Source organism: Bos javanicus, chromosome 2 (assembly GCF_032452875.1).
Source record: "Bos javanicus breed banteng chromosome 2, ARS-OSU_banteng_1.0, whole genome shotgun sequence".
Classification (NCBI taxonomy): domain Eukaryota; kingdom Metazoa; phylum Chordata; class Mammalia; order Artiodactyla; family Bovidae; genus Bos; species Bos javanicus.
The window spans coordinates 50,230,807-50,246,972 of record NC_083869.1 but is presented as its reverse complement, the minus strand read 5'-3'; positions in this window follow the sequence as shown (position 1 = coordinate 50,246,972).

The following is a 16,166-nucleotide window of genomic DNA, read 5'->3' as shown; positions in this document are numbered from 1 at the left end:
AATTTCCTAAAGAACATCCAATTATAGCCTTGGAGTGGTGAAATTCACCAAAGTAATCTAGAAGTACTGGGCATAGGTAATTAGCCAGAAATCCAACAATTGGATTAATTTTTAAAACTAGCATAGGAACATGCCCATGATAGACAAACAATTAATTTATATACAAAGCTCCAAAAAGTCAAGAAAATATTATAAATGATCAAATGAGTCAGGTCCAGAATATTGGGCTACCTATCTACTTCTAATGGTTGTCATCTTCTCCTCCTAGTGTGAGTGTAGTTTCTCCTCTGTTTGAGCATTATTTTAAGGTGATTTTAGGTCAGCAGTCTCTCAAAGACCAGTCTGGTGTAGGGACCTTTGGAAGTAGGAATTAATCCAACAGTCAGTTTCCCTTCAGTTTGACTGTGCCTAAGATAGTTAAGAATGAGTACCTGACAAAGGTCCATCCATCCAGATTGGAGATAGTCCTTTAAAGTATGTCTTTTCCACTATAAATGATCTCCTGGTTGTAGATCATGGGACATTTGATTTTTACTCAAAGATAGATTACTGAGATAAGCTTCAGAAACAAACTTAGTGTCCTTTAATAATTCAGTTAAACTTTACATTAACATAACAGCAAGGAACTATCTGGGAAGTGAGTCAGTACAGATTTCCATTAACAAAACTTAGATTTAGCATTTATTGAAACATAATCTTTTCTCTCTAAAATTATCCTAATTTCTACCAAATATATCCAAATTAAGACTAATTTGTTTGTAAAATATGTCTAATCTTTAAAAATTTGGCCTGATAATTTATATAACTGATCATATAGGCTTTTTGCTTTGCTGAAACTTTTAAAAGGAGTCTCAGACTAAACTTTTAAAAGACCTCTCAAGGCTAGGAAAGTCATGCCAAAGACTTATTACAGATTTCACCTTATAGATACAGGTGAATCCCTCCCTCTTAAAATCCCCAAAATACTTTGAGCTTTCTGTACCTTTTAGTGAGTTCCCTTCCTGATTTATCTGATAAAGCTGCTGAGAACTTGAGTTTGCAATCTCTGGAGGGATCAAATAGAAGGAAAAGGTAAATGTTTTAGTTCTGCTTCAGTTCAGTTCAGTTGCTCAGTCATGTCTGAACCTCTGGGACCCCATGGACTGCAGCATGCCAGGCTTCCCTGTCCATAACCAACTCCCAGAGCTTACTCAAACTCAGGTCTATTGCGTCGGTGATGCCATCCAACCATCTCTTCCTCTGTTGTCCCCTTCTCTTCCTGCCTTCAGTCTTTCCCAGCATCAGGGTCTTTTCCAACGAGTCAGTTCTTTGCATCAGGTGGCCAAAGTATTGGAGTTTCAGCTTCAACATCAGTCCTTCCAATGAATATTCAGGACTTTCTTTAGGATGGACTGATTGGATCTCCTTGCAGTCCAAGGACTCTCAGTTCTGCTTACAAAAATATAATTTACTAAATAATTGTACATCATAATTAGTTTGAGGGAAAGGTTTTCCTTATACCTGGAAAACACAGATATAAACCAACAATTTTTCAAATGGAAAACACATTTAAACCAATAATTTTTCAAATTCATAAAGAATTATAACCATATTCAACATTTCACTTGGTTTTATGTAATGCTTTTGCAACAGTTTATGAAGCCATCAAGTTTCTTACTGCTAAGTCTTCTGCTAAGTCACTTCAGTCGTGTCTTTAATTTCTTACCCAGTTCAACATTATGTTCTGAAAGTCAGAAACATATTTACCCAAAAGTTCTTCTTGTTAATCTTCTTGAAGAAGCATTTTTGCAAGGGCATTAAAATAAAGCTATAACTGTCTATAATGACAAGCCTTTAAGAAGGCAGATTTAAATCTGATTACAATGCAACTGACAAAGAAACTTGGTTACTGCTGTGTCACACAACACTAAGATAATATCTAGAATTATGACATAACATTTTACCAGAACATGTCAGGTTTTTAGGAATTTTATATAATTTCTAAACTGTCATTACTAAGCATTTACTTTGTAATATACTTGAGAAGATTATTGCTCAGTTGACAATACTTCCCAAGTAAGTTAATATACCAAATTAACCTAATTAATAACTCTTTGAGGGATGTTTCAGGGGACTTTTGAAGCATCTCAAAGTTAGCTAGAGATCAAATGACCTCATTAAATTTTGATTTAGGAAGTTTTGTCAATAAATATCGAAAAGGTTTAGAACACCCAGTCACATAGGATCATAGGTCACTGTGAAACAATATTCACTTAGCCAAGTAACAATAAAAGATTTCAAAGGCAAATATAAAGCAGATCACTTAAAAGGTAAAGAACTTAAAATCTGTTATCAAAGGTGGTTCAACATCTAGAAAACTTTTCCACAAACCTTTTAATCACTTTCTATATCCAATATTTTCCATTCAGAAACAGTCACTTGTAAGTCAGATCTACTCCCTTTCCCTTAATAAAATACAATTACATTCCTTATGCCTTCTTTACTGAAAACACACATCCTACTTTCCTTAGTAACTGTGCATTGTCCTTTATATTAGCATTCTGTAGATTGGTGATCATAAATACCAGTGATAATTTCTAGAAACATTTTCTCATAGAGAACATCTCAGAATGGCACCAAACATGTTAATAGTCCAAAATATCTAGTTTCTCTGTAAGAGGAAGCCAGTGTTCAGTAATTAATCTTTCATTATCTTACTATATTTGGGAGTGACCTAACCCTTCAATAAACTTCCGTCACTTAATTTCTCACAGCCCTAAAAATTCAAGTTACCAAAATCCGGAGAGATTATTTTAGATAGACATTCCTAAGCATAATTATTCTTAATAGAGTTTATCTAAAAGCTCTTATCTTATTTACATTTTCTTTTCTTAAAAGTTTCTTCACATCAAGTTACTTTCTTTGCTGACAAATTAGTAACAGTTATAACAAGGTTTTGTTTAATTTATATTAAACCTAGGCACAATGAAAATATTATGCATAATGTTGATGACTCTAAGGCATGCCTATATTAATTAGATCAACAAACAAACATTAATACCAGGTATTAATTTAATATTGAATATTTCTCAGTTTATGTGAACCTGAAATTAATTCTGTCCTGTATTTTTTTGATAATTTATATAAGCACTTAATTTCCTTTTATCCAACTATAATAAAAGTTCACTTACAAATTAATTTTTGGTATTGCCATTCAAAGGTAAAAAACAAAGATAATACACATGTAAACATATACATACACAATGAGAAATCTCATAGTTTCATTTTTTAAACTTTCATTTTCTAAATGAATCAGCACAGTATAAAACTTACTAGTTGTAAATAACACTTCTAATAAGAAAAACTTTTAAATGCTTTATTCTCTGTTTTTTTCTCAGTTTCAGGTATCAGAGATGGTCTAGATAAGTGATTCTGAGAGCTCTGGTCTCAAGGCACAGGAATAACTTATTCCCTCAGGATCTGAATTCTGAAGATTTTATTCTTTCAAGCTAGTTTTCTCTACTGATTGGAAATTAAGCGGGGGCGCTGGGGAGAAGGCAATGACACCCCACTCCAGTACTCTTGCCTGGAAAATCCCATGGATAGAGGAGCCTGGTAGGCTGCAGTCCATGGGGTCACAAAGAGTCGGACACAACTGAGTGAGTTCACTTTCACTTTTCACTTTCATGCATTGGAGAAGGAAATGGCAACCCACTCCAGTGTTCTTGCCTGGAGAACCCCAGGGACAGGGGAGCCTGGTAGGCTGCCGTCTATGGGGTCGCACAGAGTCGGACGCGACTGAAATGACAGCAGCAGCAGCTCGGGGTTGAGGTAAACTTCAACTGGCATTGTGTACTTTACTGGTACAATTGAAAGTTCATAATTTTTGTAGATTCCTCCTTTTTTATTTTTAATGATTGTGAAAAGTCAATCAGCCAGTGTAACAAGGGTTTGTATATAAATCTGACCAGCCTGATTGTCTTTTGACTAAAGTAGCATCTTCTACAGAGAAGGCAATGGCACCCCATTCCAGTACTCTTGCCTGGAAAATCCCATGGATGGAGGAGCCTGGAAGGCTGCAGTCCATGGGGTCGCTGAGAGTCGGATACGACTGAGCGACTTCACTTTCACCTTTCACTTTCATGCACTGGAGAAGGAAATGGCAACCCACTCCAGTGTTCTTGCCTGGAGAATCCCAGGGAAGGGGGAGCCTGGTGGGCTGCTCTCTATGGGGCCGCACAGAGTCGGACACGACTGAAGCGACTTAGCAGCAGCAGCAGCAGCATCTTCTAAAAAGATAGTGGTGGTTGAGCTGCTAAGTCGTGTCCAACTCTTGCCATCCTGTGGACTATAGCCTGCCAGGCTCCTCTGTCCATGGGATTCTCCAGGCAGGAATACTTGAGTGGGTTGCCATTTCCTTCTCCAGGAGATCTTCCCAACCCAGGAATCAAACCCAGGTCTCCTGCATTGCAGGCAGATGATTTACCAACTGAGCTATGAGGGAAGCCCTCTAAAATGAAAGGTTTGGGGTGTGGGGCGGGTACTTTTAAGAAATATTCTGGCTTGACACATGAATCATTCTCTAACCACCAAAATGATCCTTTAGTTGACTGGATCATTTTGGTGGTTAGAGAATGATTCATGTGTCAAGCCAGAATATTTCTTAAAAGTTTTTTCAAATCTTTCATAATAGTCCAGTTGATTCATCTGATCTTTGCTTGCAGTGTTGAATCTTTGGCCTATGTTTTTAGAAAAAGCTCTGGGATAAATTTGAGTAATTTCTGAGCTAATTCCTTGCATTCATTGTAAACCTGTGGATTATGTGATTCAAAATGAATTAAGAGGTGTTTTCATCCTACTTTCTCTATTCATTCCCTTGCTTTGCTTTGAGAAACTGATAGCTGTTCTCCTTGACACAGATCTGAAAACCCGGGCTTGTGGGAGTAGATGGAACTCAAATTCCTTAGCCAAGTCCCAATGAACCCTGACTTGGCTGAAAATATTCCTTAGCCAAGGCTCTAAGTTCTGCTCAGGTCCTGGGTGTATACATAAGCAATAAAGGTGGTTCACTTCTCCCTGTAATAGATTTTTCCTTAAAGGGAACAACTATAATTACTTCTGATTTTTTATCCTTCTGTCCTGGGGAAAGCAGTAGTAAGAGGCAAAGGAGTTGGAAAAGAAAAAAGAGATATTGTCTGGGCCAGGCAATTCAGATAAAAGAGGATATGTTGGAGGAGCAGAGAGAGTCAGAATCAGAGTGCTAGCAGCCTCTTTTAGTTCTGATATAGCTTCAAGAAGTTACACTATTATTGCCTCATTTAGTTGCTTCTAGATACAAATCAATGTAAGCTTTTCATTCAGTCTGTTAGATCTTATGGCCGTTTTTTTCTAACTGTGCACACAAAAATATTAATTTTGGATATCGAAAAACCCCAGTTTGGTATTTTAGATTGGTATACTTGATATTCTTTAGTATAATTTCCCCAGTTAAGTAGGTACTTGCAAGTATGAGTTTTGTACATACATAATCCTGGCTAGGATGTTATTTTGAGACTGGCTTTCTGATGCCTTTTGTTTCTGTTTGAAAGGCTCTATTTCCTGTTTTAAATTGAATTTGTCAGGGATAAAATTAACTAGTGAAGTTGTGTGGTGGTCCAGTGTGCTGCTTGGGAACTTAACTCCTCTAGGCAACACCCTAGAGTTGTTTCGGATCTCTTATGTATCTCGGTTTCTCCCCTTGGGTTGGTAGTCTAAGCCCATGTGGATGCTTGGAACATTGAATGGCCATATCTTCTCTGTGACACCTAGATGAGAAAGTGTTTTAATTAATGAGTTGGTTTCCCTATGAGGACTCTGCCTCCACCACTCCCATAAATTTCCCAGTTGTCCAAGAAAACCATAACTGGCCAGGAGGAGTCTTGTCCCTTTTCTTCAGAGCAAAGCTCTCATATACCTTAACTTTTATCCCAACAAATTCTATTAAAGCCGCTGAACTGAGGAAAAGCATCACATCAGCCTCTTACTTAACCACTCAGCACAGACCAGTCAGTCTCCTACACCTGAGCAAACCCTGATATCTTTCAGCCAGCCTCCCACCACTCCAGTATCTTTCACCTGGGTGGGTATTCCCCTATATCATTAAACTGAACCCCATCCAATATCTTTCTACTGGGTGGATATTCCCAGGTAGCTTTCAACTTCTCCTTTTTCACCCCCTACACCCAATACTTTCAACTGGGAGAAGACAAGTTCCTGCTATACACCACAAAATACAACTCAGGATCATCAACTAATATGGAAGATACAAGAATCAGGAAAGACTTACCCAATTCATCTGGACTCTTCAAGGAGGACGATGGGTGAAGGGGGCTTCTGGTGCCAACACTGTGGTTCCACTTAGAGTTTGGGTGAAGGAGAGAAGTCCATTCTGGGTCCCTTCTTCATGGTCGTCATAAAGCTGTCGTCTTAAAAAAAAAAAAAAAAGCACTATATTAGATTTGAAAGTTGTTTTATTGGGGCAAAAAGAGCACTTCAGCCCTGGAGACAGCACCTCAGATACCTCTTAGAATCTGCTCCAAAAGGCAGGGGGCAAGGTCAGCATATGTGATTTTGGTGAAACGGGAGTATGTGTAGTCAAGCACATTTTTTTTTTTTTTTTTGCAGAATGTTTCTGCTAGTCATGAGGAGAAGTTGTCACCATGAAGGATTTTCTAGATATGAGGAGATAGAAGAATTGGGTTCATAAATTCAGCCCTTGAAAATATCTGAAGACTTGTTCTGCCAGTTTTTCCCCAAGCAAAATGTGCCTCATTTCTGCTCTCCACCCTGAACTCTTTTCAGGGGGTATTGAAAATCAGCAGTTATAGCAGTACATAATTTAACCCTTGTGAATGTAGATGGCAAGTGCCAATTTGTAGCTGACAATTTGATAGAAACAAATCTCTTAGAGAAGGACCGAAATGAGGATATAAAATAACAATATGTGCATCAGGAAATATGTAATAATTAAAATGGGGGAAGGGTGCTATGAAAAGGAAGTGTTTAGAAAGCAAGGAAATTACTAGAAAATAAAAATTAAAATCTAAATCATACAGTGAACCTACTTGACAACAGAAATCTTTGTATTGAAAAGGTTTCTTAAGTGCTGTACAAGCTGAATTTAAGTATGTACTTAGACATCTGAAATTTCTAAAATTACTAAAAGCTTTCAAATAGAAAAGAGAAACAAAGTTTAGACCTCTTATGAAGTAGATAAGGGACAACAGTATCTCAAAATAAGACAGGATCCTATGGCAAAAGCCACAGGCCTGATTAAAGTTTAATCAAAAGAAAAGGGAAAAATAAAAAAAATTATATCAAGATAGTAATAAAGCATTTTCTTCTAAATATATCTGAAATAACTGTTTAGGATACATTGAAGCAATGTGAAAATTACATACAAAGAAATAATGCATGAAATTCAAGAAACAAAACAGATGTGCAGGTAAAGTACTAAATGATTTTTGCATTTACAACAAAATGATTTCACATTTACAAATAAATGATTATTTCTGCCACAGATGAGGCAAATAAATGTGCCGCAAATAAAACTTACTTTTACTATATAAAGAGTTTCCTAAAAGCAACAAAAGATAATCCAATATATATATTTTTAAATGGTTAATATAGCAATTTACTTGATAAAAAATTAAAATGGCAATATATAAATGAATATATATTAAAATTCAATAGTAACATTTATGCAAACAAAAACTAATTTCATATTATTCCATTAAAACTGACAAAAAATTTATATATGTGACAGTATCCAATTTTAGGCAATGTGGTGGGAGAAAAAAATTAAGATTTTCAAAATATCCATTAGTATTCAAAAAACACATATCCTTGAACCCAGGAACTATACTTCTATGTATCTACCTCAAGAAGTATACATGTATGTACCAGGATATTAATTTCTGTATTGATTTCAATAACCAAGCATTATATGCCACCTAATCATCTAACAAGTTGAATTTAAGCATTTACCAAGTTAAATTAATGGTTTCATTAATAGAATTGAATAATAAACTTAAGCTAAAGATAGATTTTCATATGCTGAAGTGAAAATAACCTGAAACTGTCATTGAATAAATAAAAACTATTTGAAATTGATTATCCTATGATGTCATGTAAAATGAGAAACAGAGCTATTGTTTTAAATATACCTAGACACCTTCAACTAGGAATTCAAATCACTTTGCAACAGAAAACATAAATAACATTTGCTTAAGCAAGAGAGGATATTATTATTCATTATTTTGTCGCATAGAATGAAATGCAGAAATAATCATTCAGTATTACAGCAATTAACAGCAAGAGTCCAGCTTTTTAGTTTTTTGTTTTGTTTTCCCTTCTGTTTTTAATAAAACTGTTCTGCTGTGGAATCACACTACTATGACAGAAGTGAAATCTCTTGTTATTTTTTTATTAATTTATTTTAATTGGAGGCTAATTAAAATATTGTAGCGGCTTTCACCATACATCAACATGCGTCAGCCATGGGTGTACACATGTCCCCCATCCTGAACCCCCTTCCCACCTCCCTCCCCATTCCATCCCTCAGGGTCATCCCAGTGCACCGGCCCTGAGCACCCTGTCTCATGTGTCAAACCTGGATTGGCGATCTATTTCACATATGGTAATATACATGTTACAATGCTATTGTCTCAAATCATCCCACCTTCAGAGTGGGATCTTCTCCCACAGAGTCCATAAGTCTGTTCTTCATCTCTGTGTTTCTTTTGCTGTCTTGCATATAGGGTCGTCGTTACCATCTTTCTAAATTCCATATATATGCATTAGTATACCATATTGGTGTTTTTCTTTCTGACTTACTTCACTCTGTATAATAGGCTCCAGTTTCATCCATCTCATTAGAACTGATTCAAATGCATTCTTTTTAATAGATGAGTAATATTCCATTGTATATATGTACCACAGCTTTGTTCTCCATTCATCTGCCAATGGACACCTAGGTTGCTTCCATGTCCTAGCTATTGTAAAGAGTGCTGCGATGAACATTGGGGTGCACGTGTCTCTTTCAATTCTGGTTTCCTCGGTTGTATGCCCAACAGTGGGATTTCTGGGTTGTATCATAGTTCTATTTCCAGTTTTTTAAGGAATCTCCACACTGTTCTCCATAGTGGCTGTGTTCCAATGGATGGCTCTTGTTGCATTTGCAAAACTGGCTGCTACCAGCACCCCTCCTCTTAACACCTTGACTAGTCTAGACAGGAAAAAGGGAAAGAGGAGGGGTAGACTAGAGTAGAGCATGCCTCCCTGGGTGTGTCCAACTTTAAGAAGTTTCCCAAAGCCCAACAGAAGGACTTCTATTTCATAGACCAGAGGATGTCACACTCCTGTCTGCAAGGAAGCTGTAGGAAGACATTTTTTCCTCTGTCTTGAGAGATTGAATAGGAATAGCTAACTTATTCCTATGTGGAGACAATGCCATGTCTCCACACACTTTTTTCCTCTGTCTTGAGAGATTGAATAGGAATAGTTAACCTATTCCTATGTGGAGACAATGCCATGTCTCCAGACACTTTTTTTTTCATTGTCACCAAGAACTGTATTGAACAATGTATTCACCATTTTGTTCCACTGTCTTCTGGCTTCTTTCAGGCAGTTTCATAATTTTATCTTCCCAAAACTTAACTTTTTGAGCAAAGAACTGTTCCAGGTGCCTTTTACAGTACTGCAGGAAATTGAATTTTTTTTCCATTAAGAGAATTTTGTAAACGCCAAAATAAATGGAATTCCGAAGGTACAATATCTAGTGAATATAGAAGATGAATCAGAACTTCCCAGCCAAGCTGTAACAGTTTTTGCCTGGCCAACAAACACACGGTTTTGTAGTATCTTGATGGAAGATTATGCATTTTCTGTTGACTTATTCCTGATGCTTTTCGAGTGTTACTTTCAGTTGGCATAATTGGGAGCAGTGCTTGTTGGAATTAATCTTTTGGATTTCCAGAAGGAGATCATAATAGAGAACTCCCTTTCAATCCCATCATATATATACCAGCACCCTCTTCGGATGAAGACCAGACTTTGGTGTAGTTGGTGGTGGTTCATTTCACTTGCTTCACAGTTTTATCCATTCCACATTACTGTACAATATCCACTTTTCATTGTCCATCACAATTTGTTTTAGAAACAGAATGCTTTCATTACATTTCAGTAGAGAATCACACACAGAAACACAGTTAAGAAGGTTTCTTTCACTTATGTGGAAGCCAAATATTACAGCGATTAACATAACCAAGCTGGTGCAAATGACTTTCAATACTCAATTTAGATATTTTGAGTATGTTGGCTATCTCCTCTGTGGTATGATGTTAATTGTTCTCAGTGTCTGAATTTGATTGCTCTCAACCACAATTGGTCTCCCTGACCATGGAGAATCATCCAGTGAGAAAATCCCCAGGACAAAACTTCACAGAGCACTTTTGACACATTCGATCAGTGACAGTAGCTTTTCCATACCCCGCACCAATCTTTCTTCGCATTTTAGCTGCATTTTTACTTTTCTTAAAATAATAAAGCATAATATGCTAAAAATGTTGATTTTTTTCTCATTTTCATATTAAAATGGCTATATAAAAATTGAACAATTTTGCTGTTTTTTAAAAATGCACTCTTATATGACAGCTGTCACAATACAATCTAAAAGTTGTTTCAAATGAAGTTAAAAAGAGCTAAGCACTATTAGAGCCATCTTATGAGAAAGCCCAAAAAGCCTTTTGGCCAATCCAATATATATGAAAGAAAAAAAAAAAAGTAGAAAATAAAGGTCTGGGTGGTGCTAACAAACAACATCAGTTGCTTCTGGACAAACATTGAGTTGTTGGCGTTAGGGGTCAGAAAGAGGATGGGAAATGTCAAGACATCAGGAAAAAGTACTTTAACTTTTTACTCTATATCTTTGAAAAATTTTGAAACAGGTTTTTGTTTTGCTTACATAAAATGAAAATAGTTATTCATATTATGAGAAAATTTGAAGGCTATAGAAAAATCTAGAGGCAATTAAAATCCCACAAAATCCACTGCATCTCTACAAACTCTCTTATGTATAATTTTAACATTCATCATAGGTCTGAGTGCATACTTGTAATGTGCACATTAGCTTTCATTCATAATCACTGCATAGCCTTTTGAAAGAACATAATATATTTGGACTTAAAAATATTCACAACCTAAAAATTGAGGGTTATGTACTATTTGGTAGAATTTTTAGGACTTTGAGCCTGGGAGGCAGCATCTGAAGTAACCTTGAGACAGCTACTCTGAGGAGAAGAGTGGGTGAGGCAGGTTATGTAGAAGTTTTGCAACAAAGGGAAGGTAGTCTGAATGTCAAAAGATGATTGTTAATTAAAGGAAAGCCAGTTATCTCCAGAAATTTAATGCTTTTCTATGTATGGGAAGATGCAACAGTCTGGGCTCATGCAATTATTCCTTTGATATGCATCTCAGGTATGTGGGGCCAGTATTCCATATTTTCACATCCTGCATTTCCTCAGGCCTCTACATAGGGCGTGGCTGCATTCTGATGGCTGCTAGATGGCAGGTAGTCTTTTCTTTCCTGAGTTTCCTCAGGACTCACTGGCTGCAATCCCTGATGACTCTGACATCTTTATTTACTGATATGCAGGAAATACTCCATTTTTCATATATCAAGGCAAGTAATCTTGATACCAGGTAATCTTTCCCAATTAAAAAAAAAGCCTCTATATTCAATGATTTTTAAAGATTTTCAAGTTCCCTGAAATAAGTCATTATGTTACTCTAAGCAATTTGCTTTGGTGGGAGGGATAGATGATACTCATCTGTTTGGTAATTCCATATATAATGCCTCAACTGTGTAAACAGGTAATTTGTAGTCAATAGTTTAATAACTTGGGACTACAATAAATAATTTAAAAGCTAAATCTCATGAAATTAGAATGTAAGACATTCATTATTTAAAAAGTGTTTTGAAGTTAAATTTTAAACTTTAAACACGTGTACACCCGTGGCGGATGCGTGTTGATGTGTGGCAAAACCAATACAATATTGTAAAGTAAAAAAAATTTTTTAAAAGTTTAATTTTATATAAGCTGAAAGGAATAAATGGAAGAAATTTTAATTTATATTGTTATGGACAGTTGTGATCACTTTAGTGTAATTTGTTAAAACCAACATTGGGGTATTTTTCTCCACCCTGGTCTACTCATTGGGGCCAGTATATAGACTGAAGGTGTGATGGTTAAAATATAGCAAGGTATTACAAAGTCAGTGTAGACCATTTTCTTTATTCTCTCCTATCTTTGTTCTCTCAAAACTATCTACTAAAATTTATTTTGTTGACTAAAAAAATGCACAATATGAGAGTTGCCAGTTAAGTTTTATTTGGGGCAAAATGAGAACTGAAGCCTGGGTGACTGCAGATAGCTCTGAGAAACCACTCCAGAGAGGTAGGGGGGACTGTCGGTGTATATGTGATTTTGGTGAAGGGGGAGTACATGCAATTAAGTACATGCAATTTGCAGAAGGCTTCTGTTAGTGTCTTGAAGGTTTCTGCTAGTCATGAGGAGCAGTGGTCACCATGAAGGATTCGATTGGTTTTCTAAATATGAGATACAAGAATTAGGCTTATAAAATTGGCTCCTTAAAATAACTATCTGAGACCTGTTCTGCCAGCTTTCCTACCCTAAGCACAGAGTGCCTCACTTCTGCTCTCCATCCTGAACTGCTTTCAGGGGGTGTTGAAAATTAGCAGCAATTTAGCAGCATATGATTTAATCCTTTTAGAGGTAGATAGCAAGTGCCAATTTGTAGTTGACAATTTCTAAATGTTTCTTTTTCTCTTAAGCTAGCCAGTCGTTTAGACTTCTAAAAACTTCATTTAAATAAGAGATGTGAGAGTAGAACTGGAAAGATGTACTAAAACTATCAAATTTCCATCTATCATTCTACCTATTCCACCCCACCTAAGCCTCAGTAAGTAACAAATGGAATATTAGAGCTCAGCACAAGATTTGTCTTTCTACTATTAACCTAAGAGATGAGGGTGAGCTTAAAGCCAAGAGAATTTGAAGAGACCACATAATGTGTGCAATTTTTCTTCTGGCCATGTGTAGAGGTATGAACCCTCTAGGATTTGGTTAATAAGGAATAGGTATAAATAATAACTGTGTGATCAATTCTTGGAAGAATGAGACAGTAGGCACTTGATACACCTTAGATTAATATGTTCATTAACTTAAGTTTTATTATAGATGTTAGCTTTTTGATTCTTGAGATCAGAGATATGTGTATATGTGTCTGGGTCTGTGTTATGTTTATACAGGAGGGACATAGGAACCTAAGCCATTTCTTCCTACTGTGGTCAAACAAACAACCCACCAAAACCTAGTGATTCAATAGAATTGGAAAATATTTACCACATATTAACCTACTAATAAAAACTTTGCCTATATTTGCATAGAATCTCCTAAACTTAACAACAAATATTTTCATTCACATGACTGCATTTAATTGATATACACAGAAATAGTAAAGATTCTGATAGACTGTCACTATTGTTTTCATTCTGGACTTTAATAATAATGGAATCATTATAGTTCCATGAGGTGGAATCGTTATAGTGCCATGAGGTAGAATATTCCTGCAAAGATATTTGCAAGAGTTTTTATTAGGGGAAATTTTAACTGCCATAGAAATATAAAGTATAAAATTCTTGATAAGAAATAATACATATTTTAACAAAGTATTGATAAATTAAGTTATCATCTGTTCAATATTTTGAAGAGGCATGTGGGAGGTAAAAACATATCATCTTTTTCTTTATCTGATTATTGTCTCATTTATGATTTTTAAAATTTACCCAGTAACTTAATGAATCAGAAAAACATTACCAAAAGTGAATTCATTTTTTATCTTTTAAACCTGGATGATGTCTTCAGTATGTATTGTAAATATTGAGTTAATGGTTTTTATCTCACAGGTGAGAAAATGACATACTTTGCCAATACTGTATTTTTAACATGAGTTCAGTTACATCAATATTATTATAATTAATGATTACATCATGCTTTAGAAGGGAAGTACAGAGAAGGTTGGTATTAACATGCACGGCACACCATTGTGATATCAATACTCATTTTACTGTTCAGATTTTTTTTAAGCTAATAGCTGTCAAAAATACCCATTATAGGCTAGTCTATAATTTGTAGAAGTCAAGTAATACATTTTTTCTGAAGGTATAATGGATGCTCCATGGAGCAATTATTTTAGAAAGACAACTTCATCTCAGCTGTCTCATGCCAGCAGAACTATTTAAGAGCCTGAGATGCATAATTCAACATGGAAGGGCTGTCAGAGTTGAGAATACCTTTAAATTATAAAAAGTTAGCACCACAAGTCAGTTATAATTATAATGAAAATGTAGTTTTCTGTCATTTTATCATGGCAAACATCTCTCAAGAAGCAATTTTGCATGTTAAAATATTTTGGCAAAGTGACTTTTGATTCCAAAGGGATACAGATTATCTAGCTTTATACCTGAATATTTTTCTTACAAATTGTTTAACAGGCTGTACTGCTAAGATGGCAAACATAAGAGTATTATTAAAATCCCACTGGAAAATCTCAGGGAAACCATAGACTATAGTAACCCACTCAGGCAGGTTGGTTATGCACAAAAAATATATTATTTTAATAGCAATATATGACAGGCAGTTCCTCATCTGACATCCAATTATTTTACTTGGCAAATATCTGAATATAAAAATGGCTGTCATTTAGATAGTTTTCTTTCCTAACAAGTATTTTCATGATTAAAAATTAAATTGAAAGAGTAATAATTCAAGATCTTCCTGGATTCTTAGATTCATTGCCTTTGATGATATACCTAGCACTCTCTCTTGAGAAGGCAATGGCAACCCACTCCAGTACTCTTGCCTGGAAAATCCCATGGACAGAGGAGCCTGGTAGGCTGCAGTCCATGGGGTCGCTAAGAGTCAGACACAACTGAGCAACTCCACTTTCACTTTGGAGAAGGAAATGGCAACCCATTCCAGTGTTCTTTCCTGGAGAATCCCAGAGACGGTGGAGCCTGGTGGCTGCCGTCTTATGGGGTCACACAGAGTCGGACACCACTGAAGCGAGTTAGCAGTAGTAGAAGTAGCAGTAGCTCTCTCTCTCTCTTCAGATGGTAGCTCTTGAACTCATTTTGTTATAAAAAACTTTTATTATTGTGGGAGATTAAAAGAAAGTGTATATAAGTATTTTGTTGTTTAGTTGCTAAGTCGTGTCCAACTTTTTAGTGACCCCATGGACAGTAGTCTGACAGGCTCCTCTGTACATGGGATTGCCCAGGCAATAATACTGAAGTGGGTTGCCATTTCTCCAGGGGATCTTCCCAGCCCAGGAATCAAACCCACATCTACTGCATTGGTAGGCAGATTCTTTACCAATGAGCCACCTAGGATGCTATCTATCTATCTATATATATATAGGACTGAACAACAACTATGTTGTTCAATCATCCAGTCGTGTCTAACTCCTTGAGACCCCATGAACTGCAGCATGCCAAGCCTCCCTGTCCCTCACAATCTCCTGGAGTTTTCCCAAGTTCATGTTCATTACCATCCAGCCATCTCATTCTCTGACACCCTCTTCTCCTTCTGCCTCCATCTTTTACATATAATATATATACATATATATTTAAATTATATGTATATATATTTAAAAAATAAACTACAGATTAACATAATAGCATAATCAAACTACAAGTCTGTCAATTCCAAGAAATAAAATATTCACATGAACTCAGAATTCACAGTTGTATTCTATTATTTTGAGCCAGAGTTATACTGAGCACTGAATTTTGCAAATTGCCAATACAAATTGTTCTCTAGGACAATGAGCATATTAAATTTTTATTATCATTCTTCTCATATTGATATATATGCTGCTGAAGTAAGTACAGTCATTCTTCTCGTATTGGCATGATGGTAAATATATTTTCCAAATATATAGTTTTAATAAACTTTGCTTGATTCATTTCCAAAAATGAGTAGACTGATAAATTAATTTTCTACTGTATGCATCACCTTTTCCATTTTATGCTTTAAACTAAAATGAAGAAAATTGTACATTATCAT